Genomic DNA, 27,868 nt, shown 5'->3' on the forward strand with positions numbered 1-27,868 from the left:
GAGTTCATCTCCCGAGGCAACTGTATAATGCAATCTTATCTCAGGCTGTCCTGACTTACTAAACTTGCCAGCAGAAGTCAACTTCAGGTTACTACTTTAGCTCATTCATCCAACACAATTCCCACTCCTTCCCCTGCTCCTGCTGTATACCTGTGACTCAATTAGGAAGCGCAGCTCACCATTAGTGGTGTCTTAGCAGCTCTCCAAATTAGCTGCAGCTGGGTTGGGCAATATCTAACATCAGGGACTGCAAGTCACTACTTTATTGCATCATGGATTCAGAATTTCTTGTTGGTAAAAGTCATCTGCTGCAATATACTTCAAACAAATAAAAATACGCTTGAAGTAAGAAATAGGAAAAAGAGGAGGAGGAATAGGGAGTAAGTTGATACTTTTCCACCCTACCAGCAGATACCAATCTACCATGGTCAGATTAGCCTCCATTCTCAACCATTATTTATCACTTTGCTACCTAAACAGGGAAAAAAAAAATAAATTCCCTTTACTATAAAGTATGGATGGAAAAACTGGCTGCTGCAAGGATTAGAAGACTGAGTGATATGAAGGCCCATATATATACAGGGCATCCAGAACTCGTGAGAAACTATAACACCTCCAGGAAGAGAAGAGTGGTCAAAGCAAGAAGTACCTTTTCTCCCTTTCTGGTTTCTCCACCTATTATTTGGAAGAAGTTGGCAAAAAAAAAAAGCTAATAATTTGTTTTCTAAGAATTCTCTTATAAGAACAAGATTTAGGACTAAGTGCAGAGAGCCACAGGGGTCTTTTAAAAATCAGTAAAAATGACAAAAAAAGATCATAAAGCAGACATTAAAGAGGGGTTTTAGCACTTGTGCAAATATACAAAAGAGTTCTCATCAAAAGCACAAGACAAACACTGCGCAATCTTCCATGCAGTTTAGCTGCTATAATTCTGTGCTTACAAGCAGCCTTTCTGCACATCATCGCTAACATCTCTCTAAAGACAAACAATAACCTTTCCCTTGGTGCTACAAGGTACTGGCTTCCCGACACAGAAAATTCTGTACGTCTGGAAGGCAATTACACATAAATTATTTTAGTGGAACAGAAGCCAAATCTGAAGCCTGACATGCAGAAAAGAGTGTGTGGGGGAGATCAGAGAGGAGACAAAGACTTAAAACTAGTGCATTAACTTACTGAACTTTCTATCACTTACTCTCACGTCCCTCTCGATTTAAATGATTTTCTATTGAATTGCTCAGCAGTGCCTCCCCATTATGGTCTGAATATGTATAGACACAGCAGGTGGTTTAAAAATAGCTGCAAGTGTCTCTGAAAAAAGTACGTGGAATATATTAGGTTGTTTAGGGAGAATTTTAATGACACCTACAGCAATTTACAGTTGACAAATTTTTATGTTTTTGTGGTGCAGAAATACCCAAAATGAATTATCTTGTTTATCACTGGGAAAAGGACAGTAATGAACCATGCTAATTTGGAATACAAAATTAAATTCCAGTCAAGGCAGTATTCAAACAGGTGCCATCTGAATTACATTTGTTACACCTTGGAATAACGTTCTCCAATAGTAGAGGCAGAAAGGTACCACTGGTTTGTCCAAATAGATTTAAGTAAGCTCTGCACAAGACTGCTGCTGCAAAAGCCTGGATGGATGCTTTAGACTGCCTGCATTACACCTCAGTAGGTTTGGCCCATTACATGGTAAAAGGAGTTTTCTCCATGGGATCTCAAGGAATAACTGTGTCACCAAATAAAAATCCACGCATTCCCCAAACTAGATCCTCTACTTATATATCATAATAATAATGACCTCTTCCTACAATACATTTTATGGCATAAACTAAAAAAAAAAATTAAAAAGCATCCTCAAAAAATAATTTATATTCTCACAGTAGTGTTAATACTTTTTTGGAATATTTCTGTATGCACTTATGATGCTACCATTTGCTAGCAGTAATTTATAAATACTATTCTACTTCTAAGGTCTTTGATTAGGAACTCACAGATTTAATTCCAAGGAACTGTAGTATTAAACCGTCTTATGAGAAGGTGATGTGTCACTCTGTTGGGACGCATTTATTGCTTTGGATCTGCAGTCCCTCCTGTGGCCACCAATCATCATTTCTAATTATCACTTCAAATCATACAAAGTATATCCCCTGCTATGCACAGAAGGCAGGTGGGTGAGTGGAAATCTATTATAAAAACAGGCCTCCAGGGAATGAGAATTACACTATGCTATTCTTGGTTTTCAAAAAGTAGTGCTGTTAGTTACAGCCCCTCTCTACCACAATTTAAAAGCTTCGGGGCATATCTACGACATCACTAACCACCTGTCAGCAAGAGGTGGTTGTTAGAGCACAGAAAGAAGAAAGTATGCGTTTCAAAGTAGTAAAAAAGTAGAAGAGCACCAGTTACTACAGGATGACATACATGACAAAATGCCTCTGGGACAGCACTGTTGTATATCTATGAAGCAATCCTGAAAAAAATGTTGAGGATCACAGCTCACGTAGCACCTGAAATGAGGATCTCAATATCTGAAGGACAGACCAGAATTCACTGTTTGGCACAAGAGTGAACATGTTTGATAAAGCAAAGCTAGGCAACTAGGAAATACAAGATAACTCTAGTTAAGAAACAAGCAGAAGCTTCTCCTGTATCAGGGTATATTACTGTCTATTTTAATCCACTTTATGAACTCTCACTTAGTATCTAGAGCCGGCTCTCATGCTTTCTCCTATGCAGCACCTGGCCCCATGAGGCAATACTTAGTGTATCTAGGACGATGTTTCAGTATCCTCTTTCATCATCCTCTTCAACCTCCCCCCTAAAATCTGGTCTTGTGGGATGCTACAACTGTTGTCCATCATGCTGAGAAAGTCCAGGGTTTCCCCTGCATCTGTATTTCCCATTGTCTTTGCTTTTCCTATATGCTTATCATAATTTCTTAAAAGAAGCGTTAAGGAGTTTTTATATTGTATTCATACAGTTATGTGATATGTTGGGGTCCTGGTCCAAGACTGAGATTCCTATACACTAGTAGCAGTAAAACAGTTCCAAACGTGGAAGAATGACCTATGACAAGGTCCAGGTAGGACATGGCAATAAGAACGGCAATAAAAGGGCTATTTAGATATGCCTCTCGGCCATAATGGAGATTGAGACTGGACAATATGGTTTGCCTTTGCTAGTCATCAGTTAAAAGTGAGTGCCTTCTGAAGGTGTCTCCTGTTGCTCAGCTGGATATATTAGCCTGACTAACGAAGCTCTGCTGCTGGCTTTGAGCCCTTTAAGAACGTGCACTTGAATACAGCACAGCTGGCTAGGACGGAGCAGCTAAGCTCCCTGCAGTGATATGCTGGAAAGGTTTGTTTCTTAGTTTAATAATGGTGAATAGTGCACAGAACTGAGATGAATTAAATCTTACATTGTTCTTATTTAATTTATTAATTTTTACATAAAGCCTCATTACAAAAGTGCTAGAATGTTTTTTTGCCTGAAATGCTAGAGTAGTGCAATACAAGAAAAACTGCATGGATCTTTTATGTAAGCAAAGCTATTCCCCTGCATGCACCAAAAAGGGTAACCAATACATTTCTCAGTAAAGACATAGGAGGACATATAAAGAACAGTCTCAGTTGTAGATAACATAAGAGCAATATTACAAGTCAATAGTATATCTTCAACAGACAGTTACAAAACCAGTCTTTTAATCTCCAAGTTTTATACTAAAGGGAAAAGGGAGGCAGATGGTGAGCAAGAAAAGATGAACAAGTACGGCATTTTACTTTTTATAGGTCAGGGATGGAGACAGGATAAGAAAATACGGCTATTTCAATATTTCTTTGAATAACTGAATTCTAGCTCCTCCACCTTCTTTTAAGGACAGAATTAAAATACCAAGATCTCCTGGGTGGGAAGCGAAAAAAAAAACAAAAAAAACCAAGACAAAAGAGGAAAAGTATGCCATTTCAGAGAGAGTTTCTTCTGAACCCTGAAGGGAAAAATCACCAAACAAAATCCAGGAATCTAATCGGGAAAGCAAACTGAATCCATCAAAATGAATTTGGATTAGGGATGGACATGGTGCAGAGGGGCAGGTGCTCTTTGCACACTGTCTTCACCCAAGTCCACAAGTCAGTCAGGCATCAAGGCAGAGACAAAGTCATCAATCTCTGAACTGTATCGTATTAGAATACCAACCATAGTAGCTAGAGTAAGGTTTGGGATATGTGATGGGTGGGTAGTTAGAGGCTTTTCATTTTTAAAAGAGAAAATTCAGCTTTGGTGGGTGAAATGGATTTTAAAAAAGCGTGAAAAAAGAGAAAGTTCTCCCCCTGAGCACTGTGAGCTCTTGGTGGGGACCAATTTTGCTCTCCCTGTAGCAACTTTCACTGCCTTCCCAATCTGTAACAAACTCACACAGACCTCCTAGGAATTCTCTTTTTCTCTGTAACCACTGAGGCTTGGCTGGATATCTGCTCCCTGCTCTTTTTGGGCGTCTCCTGTTGTTTCCTGCGCGAGAGGCTCCCAGCTTGCTGTCTTTCTCTTATGCCTGCACTCCTGGTACCTCTGTTCCCAAATGAACACACTTCGTTGCTCTCCCAGTGAAAGAAGAAACCTCCTGTCACTGCTCTCCTCCCGTGGCTGCATTTCTCCACCCCACATTCCCTGGATCACAATATGCAGGAAAGGCCATCAGCTGCCAGCCCACTGCATTAGCAAATCATACTGTTGCCACCCAAGAACAAGCAAATACAGCAGAAATACCTCCTGTCCCAAGAACCGTAAGAATGCTGAAAAAAGGAAGGAAGAATGAGAAAAAAAGAGAAAAAAAAAGCAAAGTGTGTTAAAGCTGATGAGCGGTTGTGAAGCCACCAGTGATCTTTCTGAATTCCTTTCAAGTACAACTTAATGTGCTGATCACATTTACTTTGAACGTGTGATGGCAAGAAATAAGTATTCCATTCATTTCAAGAAACATTGCTCCATTTTTACTGTAGGAAACTACCAGGACCTCCAAAGTATAAGACACAATCTTTGTTCTCATTAGAATCAGTTTGTAGTTTATTATTAAACAGACTTTTAATCAGAAAACACCGGTCTTTCAAGACCATAATTTTTAATTGGAAAGCACCAGTTTCAATGAAATATGTATGAAGAAAAATTTTCAACACCAATATGGTCTCATTAAAAAAAGAATGAGGTTCAAGTCCCTGTATAGAGGGCAGAGAAAGAGCTTTTTAACCATGGCACTGTTGGCTTTCAATTTTTAAGAGTCTCTAATCCATCCTTATTCTGATTCAGATAATAGTTGAAAACTAAAGAGGACAGAAAAAGTGCTCCCTGTCCTCGGCTAATTACACTTTTCTTAAAATTTCTAATCCAAAATTCCTTCTTCTTTTCCTAGTTAAAGCTCCATCTATAAAGCTTCCAGTAAGGTTCAAATATTAAAAGCTGCACTAGGACCCCCTGCATTCTGATGAGGTTCTTTAAATCTCACACCTTATAACACATAAGAGTCCAACATAAATCACACATTAAGTCACTATACGGCCAGATGGAACCCATTTGTACAGTGCTGGGAAGACAAGGACCTTCATTTCATTTGAGCATTGCTTCTTATTAGTTACAGGTCATTCAGTCACAAGATGTTTCTAACACCTAACACAAACCAATTATGACAGCACATTCTGTGCAAGGATGAAAGTGTTACAATCTCACTGCTGAGTGGCAAGCATTGCTAAAGGGGCTCTGATTAATATGCAATTCAGCCTGATTTGATTTGTGCATAGTAGAGCAGCCCTTGTTTCAGCATGCTGAAAGTAGGATGCGGAATCTCCTGAGCAGTTCTTATTTTTGAAAGTGACAGAAGTGTACAGCGCTCCGCAAGGCAGAACACAGACGGACTCCATTCCGTTTGATGTGCCGTCTTATGTCTGTTTTTACTGCATTTAAAAATTCCATTTCATTATGTTCATAAAAGCTGAATCTATCACGCTGCTGAGTCTAACAGCTGTGTTGCATATAGATATTGATACCCAGAGGCAAAACTCTTTTATGGGACATCTCGTGGGATCAGATAGAGAAGCTCCAAATGTTTCAACTAAGCAGTACTTGGGATGACAAATAAATATTTGAGACATACAGACATGTACTCAGGCTTCTTACTTTTGATTTCTAAATAAAGTCTATAAAATATGTAGGCTGTGCCTAGAATCAAATGCCTTGTACCACACACACACTGAAACTTATTACCTGCCTTTTACAGCAATACCATCATCTGTTTAAGACAACAGCTTAACCTATGTCTGTATCACTGATACAGAAGATTAGGTTTAATATTTATTACCCCTTCTAACCCACATCTAAAGCAACCACAACTGTTGATGCCTAATGCACAAGGAACTATTTGTGTGGGATTTCTAACTCAGCTAATGCAGGAGCTGTCTAAAAGCGCACGAGCTTTCTCTTGTGAGGTTTCAAGCCCAATTTTCTAGTTCTGGAAACTCATTTTCAAAATGGTGGCCTAATTATGCAGATGCAATTTTTACTGACAAACAAATGGAAAATATACTCCAAAGTATTGAGCTTGTCATTGCCGCTGACTTACTGCATTGCCTAAGTACAAAACTGAACTGTAAAAGTATAAAATAATGCAAGAAGTCACTCATTTCTTTCCATATTAATCACAACATTAAACATTTGTAAGGCATTTAAAAAGGGAAAATGAACACTCACAGGGTCTAATTTAGAAAATTGTGTAAGTATAGTTACGTTCAGTTTTACTTGTATATTTTTTTTATTTTAATAGCGATTTAAGTAAACTTTATTAGTTCAAATTTCCTAGCTGATTTTGGCCTAGACGTTCAATATTTCCATGCTACATCCTTCATCTTCCCCATCTATGAAAATGGTGTACTAATAATTACTTTTGCTCTCAGAGGCACTGAAAGCTACTCTTACTATGAAGCAAATAGCAGGGAAATCTTGGATGAGAGGGGCCACAAAGAGCAGAATAATTGGTAAGTAGACAGTCACCAATGTTGAAAGGTAGTTGGGATTTCAGCTTAGCTGCTCTTTTTGTCCTCTTCTGTTAGTTTTAGTGGCTATTTCTTTCATAATGGATTGCTGCAGCAAAGGACTGAAATGAGTAATAAGAGTAATTTGCTGTTTTCATTGCAAGACAATACAAGTTATATTTTCAGTGTCTAACAGAAAGCATTTCAGGGAGAACACACAGAGAGATCTGGCCGTAAGCGAATCCAAGGGAAGGTTAAAGGAAAATGCCAAGCCTGCGAGTAGCTCACTCATTCAAAAAGAGACAGGCAGCAAAGTTCAAAACCTCATGAGGGTGAGGGCAGGGGAAAGCGTGACTCCAGGCTACACGATTGCAGCGTGAGGGCACCACGGAGGTCACGGCTGGAGCAGAGGGGAGAATGACTGTACGTACGAGGCTAACAAGGTTGGGTAAGTCCCCAGAAGGGGTCTAAACAATAGGCACTATTTTGAATTAAGTGCTATTGCAGAGCATTGGAAAGTGACGAAAAGTGTCACTGTCCTGCCTCCCTCACAGTAATCAAAAAGTCAGGTTTCCTTTCTCAATAGGATCCGAATCTGGTTTCAACATGCATCTTTAACCTGTGTAAATCTAGTTTGCATTTCAGCTGCCACATGAGTTCAGTTACCACTGAAAGACAAACTGACTGGCTGGTGTCCCTGGGTGACCCAGTGACACTCAGAAAGCACAAACCCCACCAGGACAGCATGGGATTTGCACTCCTTTGAACGCCAGCATGGTTCGAGCTGACACTAATGGAAGCACCGCATGGCTGGCAGAGGAGAGAATCAACTGGATTGAGAACATAACGGAGACCTCATACCAGACAGTGTATCTGCATGGAGTATCTTCTAGCATTATCCTCAACCACCCGGAGTTTATGCTGCTGTGGGGTCCCTATTTAAAGGGGGTTTTCCTCTTCCCCCCTTCCTGCCCCCATTAGTGGCCAAATAACCTGCAATTGTGCTATTTCTTGTATTTCAGCTCAAGAACAGTAGCCCAAATTTATTTCTCTACTCTTCTGATCATTAACCTCTGTTCTGGGGGTTTTAGAAACCGCAGTAGAATAAAGCTCTGCTTTTCATTGAGCTAACATCTGGGAATGAGCTACTTCACAAACCAAATGTTTTGGCATGGTTGTAACTGATGATGTGACATTTATTTTAATTTTGCGTAAAATTATGCCTGTTGCAACTAAATACCTTTAAAATATACTGCTAATGACAGTATTAATAGTTATATAATACTAAAGAAGTATTACTGATGAAAAGAATACGCATAACTTTAGCTCTATTAAAATATTTTTACATTGTTGAGACATTAAAAATTAGTATCAATGAATAAAAAGTAACGTATCTAGATGAAAGTCAAATGTTCTGATTCAGACCCAGGCATCAGTTTAAAACAAATGAGCAGGATCTACTGTGATGAAACATGTGCCGCTTACAGCTAACGACTCACTCTGTCTTCCGCTTGAAATACCTCTCTAATGTAGGGTCAGCACTGAGAATGGCCACGCAAGAAGGTGAGCAGCATCTTATTAATAGCATTTGTGGTTCTAGGTCATGAGAACTGTTTCAAAGACATTAGGACTATTTCTAGACTACTGTATGAGAGTCAAAACACCCTTTGGAAAACTCCATGTTCAGCATAAAATCTATCTTTAACTTAATTTCATACACTGTGAAACATTTAAAATTTCTTGTATTAAAAATTCTACACAACTGGATTAACTTAACTACACATTAAAGATGTGGTCCATAAAAGCCTCTACATGGGTCAAACATAAATTTTGTAAATATTTTACTGAGGAGCTTAAATTAAGGTTACGTTGAAGTCAGACCCTTAAACAACAAACTGGTTTTATACATTTACTAAATACCACTAGGCAAAACAAGTACCAATACGTAAAACGTGCTATGATCATATTGTTGTATGAATAAAGTAGATTTTTCCTGTTCACATTAGATTTTGATTTCATTACACTAGTGTAAATCCAATTTAAAATAGTGTTAAAACACTTAAAACTCAAGTGTATGTGAAAACATGAATTATGTAAAGTATCCCCTAGATGGAGCAAGTTAGCAAGGGCCATGCATATGCAGGCATGGACATTCAACTGTGCTGCCACACAGCTTCACAAACGATTACTTCATAACCAAATTTTAATGAAGGACAATCATTTTGCAGTCCTTAAGCAGGCACATGACTGATCATATTCAGTGTTGGTCAGCTAGAAAAATCCTCCGTACATTTCTGTGCTGAAAATAGGGTAAAGATTCTTCTTACTCAACAGGTCTACAATCTTTGCCTAAAATAAGCTCCACACCAATATGGGTTTTTTTGGATTTTTTTTGTTTTTGTTTTTTTCCCCCACCTCTTCTAAGCACTGTAGAGCTTAATATAGCTACAAGAGAGTGTGATGTCAGCTTTCCCAAATGCTCTTTTACTACATCAAAGGTCCAAGATGAACGAAAGTTCAAACAGAAGCTCAGGTATCGTTTTCAGTTATAACATTTAAAAGTTCTGAGGACAGAATATCACTTTCAGCATCTATAGCTCTTAGCTCTAGGGAAACAAAAAAAAAAAAATCACGGCTGTAAGGCAAGCAAATAGATTTATTTGTCAATTATAAAAATAGGTTTAGGAGTCACCAGGGAATATCAATTTTTAACGCCCCATAAAATTCTGCTAATAACTATAGATACCCATGATTTTGACCTTTCTATTATTTAGAATTATTTTTTCCTTCTGTTATATGGCCTGATAAAATTAATGACGCTTCACCCTTTAACTAAACTTCCCATGCTTAAAATGACTTCTAAACATGATTTTGTCTTCTGTGTTTTGTTTGTTGTTCAGACAAAGTTAACAAGAAATCAAATGGCCCAGTTAAAATCAGGCCATGCAGAAAAGTTTTTGGAAGGTAAGAAGTCTCTGGGACAGATCAAGAATTCTCTCTTTTCACGCAGTTAAATAAAATCCCTTCATACGCATACCCATCTAACATTCTCTAAGAAGGTTTATATGAAAAACCTCATGAGAATTTACAAGCTTGTGAAGCATTTCTTCTCAATTTGCCTCTGTTATTTTTTTTTTTTTTAAATACTATAAATACAGCATACAGTCTCAGATGGTAAAAGGAAGGAATTAAAAATAGTAGCTGCCTATTTTCATGAAATGGGTACTGTTTTCCAACATTTCAGTTCAGGGAATGAGCATTTCTGACACTCTAATTAACAGAATGAGATGAGATCAGAAAAGCAGCAGTTTCGATGGGGCGGAATATTTATTTCTGAAATGAAAGATATCCAGTAACTTGTAAAGAAGTACAGTAGCAAATATGAATCAGTAGAACATCAGATATGAGAAAACCATTATATCTAAGAACCGCCCCCCACAGGCCCCGCTTGTGAATTCTAAGAGCCCTGGACTAAGACCTAAAGATGGCTTCCGCTTCCTCTGCCCAAGACCCGCTGCCTTCAGTGACCACGTGCACGGGAATCCTCTCACCCGCACTCGGGCAGCACCACACCACGCTGCACCTCAGGCTCTGAGTCAGCGAATGGACCAACTGATTACAAGTTTACTATAAATTTGGTGCTAATCATCTCTGCTGAATGCCAACACCTTTATTCCTCTGAAAAGCTGTAACCTAAGCCTTGTCTTCATTAGAGATATTTTTTTTTTAATGTGTTTTAATTATTTTGTATAAATGGGGCGAAATTTTACTCATGATAAGCGTTTTGTGTTTTTCACCTAGGTCAGGAGTGTAAGAACAGGCTCTGCCACCTTCTTTAACTAGGTATGCTCAAAACTTGAACTTCCGCAAAACTTAAAGCTCTTTTCTTCTTACTAAATTTTTCTTCTTACTAAATTCTTCTCTTGTATTACCTACCTGTGGATAACAACACACCAGCTTTTCCTCCACTACTGTCCTAGAAAACTACGCGTATTCTTTCTTTAATGAGTTCTTTGCTCAGTGTAAGAATTATTTAGTCTACATTGTCCAATATTTACACATTTCACTCCTTTGTTTCACAGGTATGGAATATGACATAAAATTTGAGGTACACATATGTATTTTATACTGTAATAACACCAACCTTACACTAGGCATTTGTTTGCATAACTACCGTCGTCTTGAGTCAGGGCTTGTACAGCCCTGTGCAGCCAGATCTATACATCTTGGATTTGGGATTTCACTATAATTGACTTAAGGGTTAGTTGTGTCGAATACATTTTCTTGTTTTACCTTAAACCACTCTGATGTGTTTTACATATTAACATAATCCTACCGATCTAGCAAATTTGAAGCAGGTACTGCATGAGCACACCTGATTTCCAGTATTTGCAACATTCAAAATCTCATTTGCAACAACCCAAACTATTCCTTTTGTAAAGAACAGAGCTTTTTGAACTTGAGCAGCAAGTATGATGAGCAGAATATATACAGCACAAATAAACATAATACAAATGTATAATTACATAAAATATGATCTAAAATCTGTACATATTGTCAAATAATGGGGATCGCTATCATTGTGCATACTGCGCTTTAATTTAAGATCACACAACAACAATGCCTCGCCTCAACTCTAGGAAGAACATAAACCCCAAGTGCAGGAAGAAAATAAGCCCACTTTGACAGCCAAATTACATGTCAATCCAAGTTTCACAGTTCAAGACTTCAGTCCAAAATAAGAGTTTCCCTGTGCAGAAACCTTTATGTATGTTTTTATATATGTTCCATAGAAAATTACAGTACTACCATCTTCCATATAAGAACAACTCTTCATCTACTCCAATAGCTCTTCACAATAAGTGAGGATAAAAAATTGCTCATTAATGTATAATAAGGGACTTGCAGATTGCTCCTACAGAGGTAGGATCTCTATAAGGAGACACAGGTCGAGAGTACTCTTACCTGTGTGTTTAAACACGTAACATCATATTGTCATGGCCTCCATATATGTCATTTACAAATAAATTGTATGCAAAGAAATAGTAACAAAAAAGAAGGTTCTGATCTGCCGGGGCTTGGATCCATTTGATTTAAAACCATGTGCTGTTTAACAAATTTCCATTTTGCTGATGAAGCAAAGATTCAAAAGACTTCAGCTGGCAGTAAAATAAACAGACTTTACTCTTGAAAGTTGTCTTTAAGCCTGTGATCTGTTATACATGTTCAGCATGTTTTCTCTAGGTAAACATTTATCAAATCTTTTCTATTATTTCCTTATCTGCTAACGTGTGAAAAAGGAACAGGTCAAGTGAACTACAGGCTACAGAGTGGGACATCTTCAGATGAAACACCTATTTGAACTTGCGAGAACCTATCATTCTGCATATCAAGAGTCGATTAGCTGAAAATGGATTTTCCTGTGATTAAAGGGGATGTAATAAAATGTATTGCTGTCTTCCTTCTTCTATTAGCTCATTTGATATCTTTCATATCCTTTCTATTTGTAATGCACGTCTTTGAGGAACATTTTCATGTAAATTATATTTTAAAAATACTTCCCCTCTACTGATACCTAGAATATTGATATGATCACTCTCTTGCCATTTCCTTTTCATGACAGAGCTAAGATTAAGCCAATGCAATTGAATCTGACATTCCCATTGTCTAAAATGAGATTCTTGCATCTTTCCTTCATCAGCTATGTGGAAAACAGTCTAATTTCAAAGGTGTTGAGCAGTCCCCACCTCTTGGCAAAGTCAGTACTTTTGAATCTCTGACCCCATTTATTTAAATGATTAAATATGGAGGAAAACATAATTTCACCCATCTGGATTGTAAATTTTGCCTCCAGTCTCTAATCTTAATCATCCTATGACCCCATGGTCTCACCCAGGGCAGGTATATATTCACTGTATTCATCAAGTTTCACTTTGGTTGGGTTAACTTCATCTTTGTTAGGGTGGGAAAAATGATGATTGAGCACGGGCTTTATATTTGCTGGAGGTTTTGCGTGGCTTCTGGAGGAATGTGTCTTTGGCTTTCTGTCAGGCTTGGACATGCCTACTGTGGTGATCAAACTACCAGCCACCTCTTACAAAAACAATAACCAGAGAAATATTCAAATGCTATTAAATAAATTAACTACATTTAACACAAAAAATGAAGAATTTTTTTTTTCCCCAATAAAAGCATCAGAGACTTCCCACCAGGGCTTATCTTCGCTTGAAGCTTAAACTGTGAATGTCAATGCAAATCTTTGCAGGGTGCCTTGGAACTAGAACCTCTTTGAGGATAAAGAAATTACCCTCAACATTTGGCAATATTCTCTCCATCAATGAACAGGGTCAGCACGCAGCAAAGCACTTGCCAAAATGTTTCTGTTTCCACTGAATCCCTTATTATGTCCTGTACATTTATAGAAGCTTGAAATATTATTTATCTGCTGGTTTTGTTTAAGCAACTCAGGCAAATACTGATTCCAGGCACTAACCTCACTGGATTTTTACCTTCCAGTAAAATCACCATCACTTTTTTACCATACTGGGAGCTGGTTTGCTGGTAACAAAAGGAGATAAAGGAAGAATTCCTTAATACAAATTCCTTAATATGAGGCTCACAAATATTTATATTAAAAAAATTATGCTTAGATTTCAGAAAACCTTGCACCTTGATTGCGTTCAAAGTCTGGGACTAAACACAAAGTACTTGTTAGTGTCCATTTAGAGTAAGCAGATGTGAACAAGTGTAGTAAGTCTATGAACAACTCTGGAAACATAATTTTTGAGCTAACTGCCTGGAGCAATTTCTGAAGCAATTTTCTACAGTAGAGAAGAAACTTGGATGACTCACAAAATCTAAAACAATGTGGATAAAATAACATTCTAAACCCTTTCTTGTTTCTATTCTTCTGCCATGCTTATATGTGTTGATTTGCATTTTTTTTCTGAAGCACTCAATTTATATCTTTTAAAAGACTTCAAAAGTCTGATGCTATCTAGAGAGATTGAGGGAAGTTTGTGCTAACTTTAAATAGCACCTTATTATTCGAACATCTGGATATTCAGAAATTAACTGTTCTTCACAAAAGTCATCAGGGTTCTTCAGATAGAGCATGGATGCTTTTCACCTGTTTACTTTTCCGTTACATTCACTGATATTCCCCACACATATGATGAACACTGTTGTCTAGTGATTGATTTATACTGTACATTCCTTAAAGGACTTATTTTAATAGGTCTTTTAAAATACATATTCCTTTTTGATTACTTGTTCTACGTTTTTGAAACCTTAAACACAAAGTTATGCATTAAGATTCAAAACTAAGTATTTTTAATTCCACACTGTAAAAATTGTCCATTTGCTTCAAAATACACCTTTAAGAAACACTTCCAAATGTAGGAAATGAAAGATTTTGAACCCTGAAAATTATTTTTTGACTGGTACATTGCTCTTGAATGGCTTTGGTGTTTTTTTGTTACAGCACAGAGAAGGAAGTTGTTGGTTCTTTTTCTGTTCTACTTCAAAGTATACCTGTGAACATTCATTTAGAAAGTAATTTCATAGTTCAGTCTTTGATAGAAAATGTTCCTGGATGTTCTTCTTAATCCAGTTTCATTCCATTACTCATAAATACTATACACACAAGCGAACTAGCCAAAATTCTAACTCAACAGATTATCTTTTGTGCTTCACTACAAATTTCCCTATCACCGTTTCTCTTCTGTTTTTCCCATAGTTTTGCTCTGATATATTCTAGAGTGTTAAGTTGACCTATGTTTTACTACTGCAGTAATACATTTCTAACTCCTCTTAGTTCCTTCGTATTTTTTCTTTAACCTCACTGATGTTGAAAACTTTAAAAAATATATTATTTTCTTAAATATATGTTGTTCGTTGAAAGAGAAATTCATCAGAAGGTGAGTGCCACTGAAAAGATGCTATTTATCAGACTAGAACTTTAGAAGAAAAAGGGAAATAAATAGAAGCAGATGAGAAAATAGCTCAAAGACAAATAGTTCAAAGCCAATCTTTTTTATTCTGTCATCATTCATCCAGTTATTATTTCAAGACATAAATTTCTAATGTACCAGCTACCACAATATTCTGTTGCCAAACACACAAGGATTAGCAGAGGAATAAATCAGTGTGCTACCAGCACAGGAATCTCTGGTCCTCCCAAGGAGACAATTACACATATGAAAGATTGTTTCCAGAGATGAATTACCCAGGAAAAGGTAGATGTGTTGAGGCTTTCCCTACTGTGGGAAAGGGCTGAACAAAGAGATAAATCTTAGTTGTGCTTTTCTTGGTCAGTCTCTGCCAACATCAGCATGCAGTTTATTGTAGAATTTTGAAAAGGAAATGCAAAAATGGATGGTTCTGCATTAGCTAGGTCCCAGACGAGCAACTTGAGAAGAGTATTCAACAACAACAACAAAAAAAATGAATAGGAATAGCAACTAGATGTGCTCTTCTTAATTCATATTACTTAAGAACCAGATGGATGCAGACAGCAGCAGGAGAAGTGTTATGAATCTTTTACAAGTAGACAAAAACAAAGCCATGAATTATGTGACTTCTTGAGGCTGAGATGGAGCATTGTCTTTTATCTCCTAAGGATGTTGTTATTCTTTTCTGCCATGACAGAGATTGCTATTAGATAATCTAATCCATGTACCACAGAAATAAAATCTTTGCACTCCTCAGAGCTGCATATGTACGCCGAACTAAAAGCCAAAATGAAGAAAATCCTAGAAATATTTTCAACTGAATTCATGTGACTGAGATTTTGAATACACATAATTGTACCTCTCTGGATGTTTGCATGATAGAAAAAAAGCCGTGCAGCAGTATTCCAGAGAGAGTAAATGACTATGCAAAATAGAATTTATCCTGGAGTCTTTTTTTCAGGCCAGCTTTTCCCATACTTCTCTTCTGCAGTAGTTGATGAGAGTAGTCACTTACCCCTCATGTCTGCGAGGAGAGGGCTCATACCATCTAGCGTTTTAAGCCTAGTCTGTCTCACTATCAGTGGAGACAAACAGGCAGTTGCAATGGTCTGTGCATGCCCTTTCCTCATTGAGTATACAGGAGCACATCTTGCTCAAAAGCCTAAATTAGGTACTGTAAATCCCTTTGCAAATTCTTGAACAACTTGTATTTGTTACTCATTTCCTTCTCCACTCATTACTTTCTCCTCGAATTCTTACAAGAGCAACTATTAATTTCTTAACCTTTACCTTCTATTTGCAACAGATTCCTTGTTGCCTTCAAGTCTTAAATTAGCTATCATATCTTTGAGTGGCTACCGTCATGCTCATATATGAATAGGAAATATATTTATATGCAAAATGCTATAACACGCTTTTCCAGTTCTCTCCAATATTTGTAACTGAGTGAAAAATATGCTTAAAATGATATAAAATATTCTAGTATGTTTTCTGCAGTGCATTGTATGATTTGTTTTAAAGATACTGTCTATTATTTTCTGAGATGGGCCATACAGAAAATAGGAAAATGTTTACAAAGTTACCTTTCTCACTACTATTTATTGAAACTTAGGATATTCTGTTTGATCCATTACACTTATCAGTAATAGTCTGAATTATTTCATATAATTTATCTTCCCTGGGTAGGATTGGAAAAGGCAGGCTTTGCTCCAACTAAAGCACAAGGCATCCTCTGCTTATCCATTTCCTCAAAATGTCATCTAAATTCTTAATTTATATTCCAAAATCTGTGTCAGTTTTCTGTCTTCCATCTTCATGAAACAAAAATTACATATTTCTTTCTATCATTTCAAGGATGAAAGAAGAAAAACATATCTTGCTTTATCTATTGGAAACGAATATCCTCAGTTTAATTTGAATCCCATCTTTTCAAGTAGGAGTAACTTACCAAGTCACTAAGATCAAATCATCAAACCCCTTTGCCTTCTAAAAATGACATTGACATGTCAGATCCTGTAATCAAATCCTCTTTGCCTCATACAGAGGCTGATAAACTAAATATGATATATGAACTACAGGGAAAAAATAACAAGCTGATTCATTGATTCTAGAGGAAAGTGCCTAACGAGACAGAAGTTTCTATTAAAACTTTTTGAACCCAAGTATTCATTATTCTGCTCCTTCCACCTGGAAGGAGACAAGACCTGCTTTACAGTTGAAAAGAAATTCTGTTCATTTACACAGCCTTAAATCTTGATTTTGTTTTTTAAAGATTACTTCCTCCCTCAAATCAAGTCAGGAGCCTCCATTTTTGTAGCTGCTTTAGTAGAAGCTTTATTTAATTCTATCTACAACTTTCCATGTGATATGATTGGCCTTTAACGCTAAGATATGACAGCCACAATGCAATCATATGAAATTCCATGTCCCATTTTCTAAGGACAAGCCAGTTATAAAGTGTCTTTCAAAGAACTCTCAATGCGAGAAAAAGAAAAGTGTATATATAGATACATAGATTTACATATATATAAATCTATACGTACTTAAACAGTTCACAATTACAAGTTCAAGCATCCCTGTTAGCCAATAAATTTCGAGTCCTCCCCACTTCCAGTGTACCCAAAGAACTGAATTTTAAAGAATTCCTGTTATCTGAAGACGGTTCTTCGGAAAAATGCACCCACCCCTTAAATTAGGCAAGATGGAAAATCCCCTGCAGACCTGAGGCTGTTACTAGTGGAATTTTCTACTATGGAAGAAACGAATTCCATTTTTTATTCCCTGAGGAAGAAGAGCCATATTGTCGGTGATGACATAATGCTGAGGGCATTTTTTTGTAAGGTGGAAAGTGCCTTCAACTGTGTCTACTCGTGAGGAAATCAAAGCATTTTACAGAGCCAGAGCCGTGTACAGTGAATTCAGAGTGGCAGGACAATCTGAGATGCATTACAGCTGCTACCCAGTGAGGTAAAATTGTTTTGCCAGCTGTATCTCCTGTTCTGCTGCTGGAGCAAACGGAGTGCAACTCTTGGAACTTTGTACAGTTTGGTTGGTTGGTTGGTTTGGGGGGTGTTAAAAATTTGTTAAATTGTTAGATGCAATCTCTATATTGGGTTTCTAAATAAGATTCCAGGCGTTACACATGCTTAAAAGAAGGAACAAGATATACCAATAAAACTATCTACATAAGTGACAATAAGTTGCGGACCTAGGGGAGGGGATTACCCAAAGCAGCTGAGCAAAGGAATGGCTCGGCGCTGCTGGAAAAGAAAGGCTTTGTTTCCTGTCCCTCTGCTCAGCCACATGGTTCCACCCCAGCGACAGTTTGGGAGACACCAGGCATTTCTATGAGTCGATTCAACTCAGCAACCCAGCAAGCTTCTCTTGCTGGGTTAGCCTCTTGCGAGGTCAGTAAACTAAACAGGTGTATGGAGAGATCTAGCATAAAAGATGGGACTGGGAAAGCGTTCCGCTTGAAGCATGAGGTGCATCAGACAAGTGGCTGGGGGGAAGCCACATTTACCCTGTAATAGAGACCTGACAGATTAGCGCACGCTGCCTCACCACTACCTACCTCTTGCTGCAAGCACAGCGAAAACCAAACGCATGCATAACAGTTTCTAAAACTTTCTGATTCGACTTAGACCTTTTCAGTTCTCATAGAAAAAAACGACTGGAGAAGACAATCTATTTTGAAGTGCTGGAATTTTCTAACTGAACCACATTGCTTGCTTCTCTGAACCTCTTACAACCATCTCTTCAGCCACATTGCTCAAAGCAATGCTTTTATCTATTGTTATCGGAAAGTACTACCTTTAAAAGTGGAGTGATGACAGCATACAGAACCCGGTGATTATTTTTTCCTTTAAGGCAGGAACATGATGCTTTAATGTTATAATTAGGCTATGGTGAGAAGTCAAGAATCCAGCAAAAAGCCCAGCTATCTCTAATTCCCCTGTTCGGCTGCACAGCTGCCTCGGACCCGCTGCAAAGTACCAATGGAGACAACTTTCCAGTTACCTCAAGAAAGCCTAATTCAGACGCTTATTACCATCAGCACAGATTTTACTGTCTTTCTCTTGTATTCTCAAACGTTGAATCGCATTAGCGGAAATCTCTGCACTTCCAGATATTAGAGGTACACTTTTGACAAATTCCCCTGAAAAACTCTCTCTCTCATTTCAGCACTTACCATCTGTCACTCATGGTTCATTTAAAAGGCAGAAATTCTCTAGGGAAACTGTGATCTCCCTTCAGTTTGTCTGTTCTATAAGTTTCGTATTTTATCAAGGATACATTAATGAAAGTACACAGAGATGATTCAGAAATTTCAAAGGCAACAGAAATTAGGGTAATGAAAGATAATGCAGTCAACAGGATTTCTGTCACTTCTCATGGGTGAGATAGTATTGCATGAAAACATGTCTCACAGCAACATTTTTCCTTAAGTCACTCTTTCTGCCAAAGAGTTTCCTGCACAGAGTAAAGTGCCAATGCTAAGGTAAATGTCAAAGGAGAAACAGCTTCGATCTTGTAATTTTTCTAATAAACCCACATATTCTTTTCTTACTATGCAGACCTTTTTTCTCTCCAATGTGCAACCTCCACTGAATTGTTACCTGGATAGCTATTTAGAGCTGCATTCCTGTACCTTCTGGTGCTTCAGCATCTGGTGATGGCTGAATCAGGTGTCAAAAAAGCATTATACCAAACCAGAAATAATTCATAAGTGAGATATTAGGCCAAACACCTCTATTTGCTCCCTCAGTTTCAGCACAGAAAGCCACCATTTGTGATGGCCATGGCATGACTACGATTGTCCTCTGTGATATTTAGATTAAGATATTAATAGGAGAAACTCCTGTTATAGGAGGCCTGAAAGCTGAAAATGAAGTATATTGGAAGAAAATTTAATTAGGATCTTTCAGTTCATCAGAGGACTGTGGAATGAGTGTGAATGAACTTACAGGGCTATAGAGACTTGTAGCTCCCATAAGAATATGGCTCCATAACTTTCCTTCAACATTTTAAAAGGAAATTCAGCCGTAAAAAAAATTGCGATAAACCTAAATTGAACTGAAGCAGCATATCTAATTTTTACAGCCTAGTTACTGCTAATATCAAATATTCATTGTCCCCAACAAGCAGGTAACTATAGCAACAAACACAACATGGCTGTAAGCAAACATGCTGAGGAATAATAAAAAAAAAAAGGTAAAAAATCTTTATGTTTATCTCAGGTTTTTTAATTTTTTTAACCTTTAGAATTACCAGTACAGCCGTCAACTATTTAAAATATCTGCAAATGATTAACTTAGTAAAATATTATGGAGACACCGAACAACTTCTGTACACACGAAATGGGAAGAATCCCATTTCTCTCTGAAAACTGCAATCAAAAATAATTTCCAATTAAAATACTTTCTGACAACAAGAAGAAAATTAATTTAAATTTTAGCTCTAGGACGGAAGGAGAACGAGCGATGTCATGTTTCATTTTCTTCAGCCTGTCACTTCAATTCGCTTTTGAGGAGGACTTATTTTCAGATTATATAATTACAATCCTGAAACAGCAGTTTTAAATATACATGACAGATGTTTATTAAATTGACATACATTTGGAATAAAATTTACTCCCCCTCCACTGCAGAAGCAAAGGTCAGATTCTAGGGCCTCTTTTCTGTTGCAGTCCCTTTAAAGCTGAAATATTTTCAGATTGGCAGTGGAATTATCCCCATTTCGAAGACTGTAAATCTCTTCCCCTTTCGGCACTACCATGCATTTCATCTGTAGCGTGTATGTTTTCTGGCCCGTGTAAGTGTACTTTCAAACTTTATGCAAGGCAACATCCTAGCATAAATATTAGAAAGAAAAATTAAGGTGGCGAGGATAGTAAATTCTGATGTTGAAAATAACACTTCATCTAGGGCAGGTTGTGGTCCAGTATTGTAAAAATCATTAAATGAGCAGTGTCAGGCAACATAGTCTGAAGTCATCACATGTTGTACGGCAAAAAAAGAAATGTCAACGTTCATAAATACTGCTCCGTGGTACTATCAACCTGCAAAGCAGAATTCATATTTTAGACAGAGGTATCTACTTGAAGATGGCAGTATCATACGGCACAAGCTTAAAGTGTTTACAAATCACTTCTCTGAGTGAGAATTATCTTCCCTTAAGAGTGATTTATACATGGACTCGGAGGAGTCAGCTTCTACTTGTTCTGCAGGGAGAATGATGCTTTACAGATTTTTCTCTGAAGGAAATCGAGTTTGCCTTACAAAATAATAAAAATATCTATGACACAAGACAGATCAAATTAAGGAAAACAAACTGTAAAAAGTAATCAGCAGAACTTAATTATATGCATAAATGGCAGAATTTTGACCACTGACAGAGAATTCAGTGATCTTCCAGCAAGGAAAAATCAGTCTTTTAGGGAACTTTCATAGCCATATCAAAAAAGTATGTAACATACATAAAGAAAAGGCTAGCCCTTCTGTGGTAAATTGAACTTTAATTTTACAGTAATCACAACATGATTGAACGACTTCATTTATGCTTTAGATTTTGAGCTTCTGAAATATTTATATATGTGCAATATGGATGTAATGTCCAACATTTACAACTAAAAACAGATTCAAAGGCTGTCACTAGTCTCCCTGGGATGTTTCATCTATATTTTAATTAAAATTTCTATTTTTGCACTTTGCAAAATAACCAAATAGGCAAAAAGTTACATGAAAGTACCGCAAGTGAAATACTAGTGGATTCACCAATCCAAAAGAGAAGCAGGGGAGAATCTGATTAACAGGACTCTTTAGATTTATATGTGCTTAATTCAACAATTTATCCATCCCCAGGTCTCTTTAAAGGGATGTTTCTTCAGGATATTTCTCTGTATTTAGCTGTGTTTATCTGTTCCAAGAACGAAAAGGTATAATTCAATGAAATATACCAGCATTATTCACATTCTGTCTTCTCAGATTACCTTTTAATTGATTTACTGAGTATATAAACAGAAAACTAAAAACTAATGTCATTCATGTAGTCTAAGAGGTTTTTTTAACCTTGAATAGAGTTTTATATAACTCAATAGTACAGACTGAAGACTAGGGGATGTTGACACAACTAAAGAAATGCTACCTAATGTTTTCACAGAAACCAGAAGAATACAGTTAGACTGAGAGTAAAAGCTGACTCCACTTCTGCCCCTCCTTTTAATTCATGTTACTGTAATTAAATACTCCAGCACAAAGGATGGGTACAATTAGGGGGAATTTGGAGAGAAAGAATTTTCTCGTTGATGGTATTAAGATAAAATCTCCTACAAAACAGCATATTTTAAATAATTTTTGCTACATATACGCTAAAAATAGAAAGTCATGAGAAAACAAGATAAAAGAAAGTGAAAACGAAATGAGAAAGATGAATCTGTTATCTGATTGGCATTTGGGAAATCCAAAGCAACATCCCATTGATGCTAGAGGAATTATCCCACAATAACAGCACTGGGAAATATGAATTATGCTAACTGAACACTAAAAATAACCATAGAGGTATTTGACAAAACCTTTTTAATGTTTATTAAAAAAAAAAAAAAAAAGGGCTAAGGAATCTGGACCCAAACCACAGTTTTATAGCTAGATTCTTTTTTCCTTTTTGGTATTAAACATTAATCTAAGGCATTTCTTTCCTTTGTCTTCTCTTGGGAAGATGACCAGCCTGCAATCCTAATTTCTGGCACCGGGTAATTCTGTCCCTTGCCAAGCTGTTAACGGAGCGTACAGATGCATATACGGTTGGTGAATTTCCAACAATATTAGGGTTAGGTGTTGATTACAGTCACAAGTATGTAAGTATATATTTGATCCTGCTCTTGACTAAAGGTAGAGTTGTTAATCGCTTGGTTTCCAAAGCTTTATTGTATTTTGAGAAAAGAAAGAATAGTGATTGATTTTCATACTAAAGCACACAAAACTTCCTCTCCTGAAGCATCTCTGGGGTAACTCTTGTATAGTCCCAAGGACTCTGAGCTGCAACTGTGATATAGCTAAGCAATTTTTCCTATAGTGACTTTGAAGTAATTTCCATTTACTTTTCAGTACTAACTCTACTTGAGTCATGCTGGTTGTAAACTGACAACTTCCAGATGTTTTCCTTTTTGCTATCTTAAGCACTGAGCATTCTGAAAGTATTGATAATTGATGCAAAATCAAACCTGTAAGATAAAAACCTCAAAAAGTTTTTTTCAAGCATTAACTGTGATACATCCTTACTACTCTTCTATAATAAGAAGGAGTTCATCTTATCTATACAGCAAAACCTGCTTGTAAACTAGGGATATTTGCAAGAAAGAGAGAGTGTATTGGGATTTATCAATAGATTTACCTCTACCTTTTGTCGTCATATTCCTTGGCCCTAAGAAAGGATTGAAAACCATGGGCAGTGACAATCTTTCAGATTTTTCTCACCTTTTGGCCCTTCCAATCCTCTCCTTCCCGAACTGAAACCCCAGACATTTACAAAACACACGGTATGTCGCCAACCTGGAATTTCTAAGTTTTACTGTCTTCCATTGTAGCCGAACTGTAGTGACCATTGGGCCCTTCGCACTAGCAGAGTATGTGCCAGCATTCACTCATTCACCAGCTCTCTCTGCAAAATCTGCCACTTGAAGTCTGTTTTGTTATAAGTACACTTCTTCTCCCCTCTTAGATAGTCATTTGTCACAGTGGGATTTTAACATCTAAACATCCATAGAGCTAATATTCCTCTCAATTTTTTAAGTAAAGAAACTCTAGCCAAAAAAGATAACATTTCAGTTACCGGCTTCTATTCAAAGTACATGGGCAGCTGATATCACGCTTTGTGTCACTCTTATTAAGTGTCTTGAAGATGATATTTTTTAAATCTCTCTGCAATACATAAGTGTCAGAGAAACTCATGATGTTTAGGTGAGTGACATATATTGAGGATCAGCAAACTTCGCCACAGGAGCTAGTGATACCAACATTCCTATCCCAAAACATGAGAGGGAGAACATAAATATTTCTCAGTGCAGCTACAGAGAACTGCAAGTTTGAAAACTCATATTCACATCTTTTTGTGGAAAAATATGGAGCTTTTCCAGAAAGTATGCTATTATGGGAGTATATATCTTAAAACGATGCTTGGAATCCCCAATAGTTGAGAATCACCTGTTTTTCATACTATGGTGGATAACATATTAGAGAAATGAGGAGCCAGTAGCCTACCTAAGAAATAAATCCAAGATCCTCATGAAGAACTAGGAACGCTCTTCTTCCCTCAGGATCAGAGGGAAACACGGAAAAAGCAGGTAGAAAAAGATTCCTTTAAGAGATGGATTGGGATTTCATGTGCTTCATCTACACAGAGGAGGGAAACATGTCCTTGAAGAAGCTCTGCCTGTTAAGTGGTTATTATTTATCCCACCTGCAATCTACAGTTTAAAAAGCTTAAGAGCAATTATCCCAGTTCATATGGGGTGACATTGTAAAGGAGCACACCTACACGTGAATGTCGGCCATCAGATCTGGCAGCATGATAATCTGGAGTCTGTAATGGCTAGGGGTTTCTACCCACAACGTTGTTGTCAACAAACCAGTTTAGGACTGCCAAGGAAAACCTGCTGTGGCTTCAGCCATCCACACAGAGGAGCCAGTGCAAGAATTTGGAGGGAGCTCCAGCAGCCCGCAGGGTTTTGCAGCTAGTCATGGAATTTACCATATCGCAAAACAAGTTAAAGGTGTGCAAGTGGGAATTCTGTCAGAGAAGACAAGACAAAATGATACAATTATTCCAACTCAGAGCTGGTATGCTGCAAGGTATACACTTTCCCACAATCACTGTAAATATGAATATTTTAGAGGTTAATATGAAGATCAAATGTGGAATGCATTTTATGAAAAGATTAATATCTTTTCATTAAAAATGAGAGTGCACTGTTGGTTCAGCATTTGCATTTAGATCGAGTAAGTAATAAGTATATTGACTGCTTAAGACACATATCTCCAAAATGGAAAATATGGATAAAGAGGGTAGTGTCCGTCTGCAGAAGTGGACAAGCTTTTTCTATTTCCTACTGCTACCCTGTCAGAGAACTTAAGCCCTATCAACAGGAGCGCCGTGATTTACTTATCACAGCAGAACTGGTTGAATACTCTAAAGAACATTTATGCAAGTGTTCATTCCTTCATGCGAGCAGTGTATTGGTGAATATATATCAGTGGGCTGCTGTTGACTTGAAAAATTGCTAGATGCTGTACAGTCATTCATCAATGTATGGATAGGAATGGGTATTTGCTAGTTGTTATACACTGCTTTTTGTTGCAGTTGTTGTTTAAAGCTTAGAGCCATCCAGTTAAGCATGAGGCTCAGCCAGCTATTACGTTACTACAAGCGGTCCACATAAACATGAGCAGGATGGGCTAATGTTATCCAGGTTTCTCACCATTGATGGCATAAAGCTTTCAGCTCCATGTTTCCACGTAATAAAGAGAGGGAAAGGTATATGTCATTCAAATAATGTCAGATTGATGTACCAAGATTGGTTCAAATGGTTACAGAATATAGCAGTTGCTCACTGAAACGGTGGCATGGCTTGTGCAGGTACACCAAGTGTCAGCCACGCTGGAGAACATACGTTTCATTTAACTGAATCTAGCCCAGGGTTTCTCAGAATCACAGAATACTTGAATTGGTTTTCTTGAGAAGAGGTGCTTAAAAGCATATGTGACAGCGTATAGTCCAGCATGTAGCAGATATCTCAAAGTATTTGCTAACTTTAATTCAAATTAAGCACAGCAGTTCCTATCAAAAGCAAAAGCATATTACTCCTCAAACTGTGAGAAGTGAAGTAAATATTTCACTTAAGCAACTGTTGTGGCAGCTTTCTTATAGTACTTTAGTCATATAAAATTTATACTAATAATACAGCTACTTTCCTGCAGAGCAGAGGGGTCTGTAAAACTGGCAAAATAGCATTGTGAGTAAGCAGAGAAAATGATTACTGATCCATATAAGAAATTTAAGAGTTGATTCTATAAGAGTATGAGCATTTTCTACTCCTATGCACGTGAGGAATGTTATTTTTCTGGAAGTGTCGCTTTGAAATGGACTCTCCATCCCTGAAATACAAAATTCAGGACATTTCCTCAAGGTTTCTTTTCTCCTTTTTTTTTTTTTTTTAATTCTTCTTCCCCCTCTTTTTTTTTTCTCCCTCTTTTCTTTTTTTCTGTTGTGCTGTATTTTGGGTCATTTAGACCATACACTTTGATGGAGGGCATCCTTCTTCTCTGAATTTATGGATCAAAATGTATTCTCCAGTGGATACCTGGAGGTATAATTTGCCTCCTAACACTCCTCAATCTTTATTGCTGACACATTCAAGGATGCCTAACTCCCACAAGAAAAAAACTCACATTAATCTTCAAAAATACGTCCTTACCTGCCTTCTGAAAATGAAAATAGATGTTCTTTGAGAAATTATCTGAGTTTCACTGCAAACCCTGAGGATCATGCACTTTTGGAAACAATTTTGAATCTGAAAAATTTATAAATAAAAATATGCTGGTAGATTCAGGCCATACAAATCCTGCATGGTGCTGAGTCTTTCCTTGGAGGCATGAAGCACTCTGCTTCCCTTGGCAGATGTCAATAGAAATCAAAAGCACTCAAGCAGCTTGCTGGATGCAATCTGTGGCTTTCCTACATACGCTTTTTCTGCATACAGGAGAGAATGACTTTTTTGCTTAATGCTTTTGTAGGTGATAATATATTATGGAAATATCTCCAAAGCGCACACTGTCACCCATAGATGCTAAATCAAACACCCATTCAATTACTGCCGAAGTTAAAAAAATAAAATAGCTAAGTTGGGGACCTGAAGGCAGACAGGCAACTCAAAGAAAAGGCCTAAGACAACTTTTCTCTTTCTAGATAGCGCAAGAAAGAAAACAACCCTAAAAAAGAGAGTGAGGCCTTTCACATTACATACTCCTGCTGCTGCTTTATGTGCAGAACTTTGGAATAGCCTTTGAAGGAGAGGTCACTTAACACACCAGGAAGCACTCCCATCTCTCAGTTTAGCAAGCGACCTAATAAACACCAGTCACAGAAAAAGAAATTTTGAAGGCCTGTAGGAATTTCACAAAAATTGTCTTCATGTTGAGCTGATACTTGTAGCTAAAAGAACAAGCAGATGCACGTTTGAGGGTCACCAGAAACAAGTCAATTATTTCCCTTTTCCTTTCTTTTAATTTTTGTTTTATTTTAAAATTGTCCACTTAGAATTTACTTTTAATTCTAAAGTATTACCAGAAAAGAATGTTTGATTTGATTTGATTTTCATCTCCTTAAAATTATTAACCTGGATGTTTACTTATGGATGCTAAGATTCTCCCACATGTATTCAATTGGATATAAAACCTGAGCTCTCTAGATAGTCAAACTTAATTTTACTTTAGGGTAAATACCTGTATTTTGATTCTTTGCACTGAAACAAGAATTTCTGAGGCTATGCCATAGCAACTTTTCTGAAAATGGTGAAGCATGGAAAAAATAATATGGACTATGTAGTATGGGTAAAGCCTTCCAGATGCCTTGTATCTCCACATCTCAGTATCTCCCACTAAGCAATACCCCCAGTCTCCTGTTCCCTCTGATGCACAAATATGAAATAAATTATGCTTAAAATAAAAACCAAAACAAAACCCCAAACAATTTATAATATTTTAATTTGTCTTAAATAAAATGTAAAGTTTCCCAAAAGCATCAAGATCCAGGCAGTGGTAAAACTTACTAAAAGAGATGAAAACATGAGTAATTTTAATCAGTGTTTTAACATGCTTTGAAACAGTTCATCTCAAC

General features: G+C 37.2%; 1 protein-coding gene across 5 annotated transcripts in view; it reads right to left on the minus strand.

Moving 5' to 3' along the window:
- CDH13 (cadherin 13) overlaps positions 1 to 27,868 on the minus strand; it is a 508,761-nt gene that overhangs the window by 123,406 nt on the left and 357,487 nt on the right. The window lies entirely within an intron of this gene.

Source organism: Larus michahellis, chromosome 4, assembly GCF_964199755.1.
Source record: "Larus michahellis chromosome 4, bLarMic1.1, whole genome shotgun sequence".
NCBI classification, from domain to species: Eukaryota; Metazoa; Chordata; class Aves; order Charadriiformes; family Laridae; genus Larus; species Larus michahellis.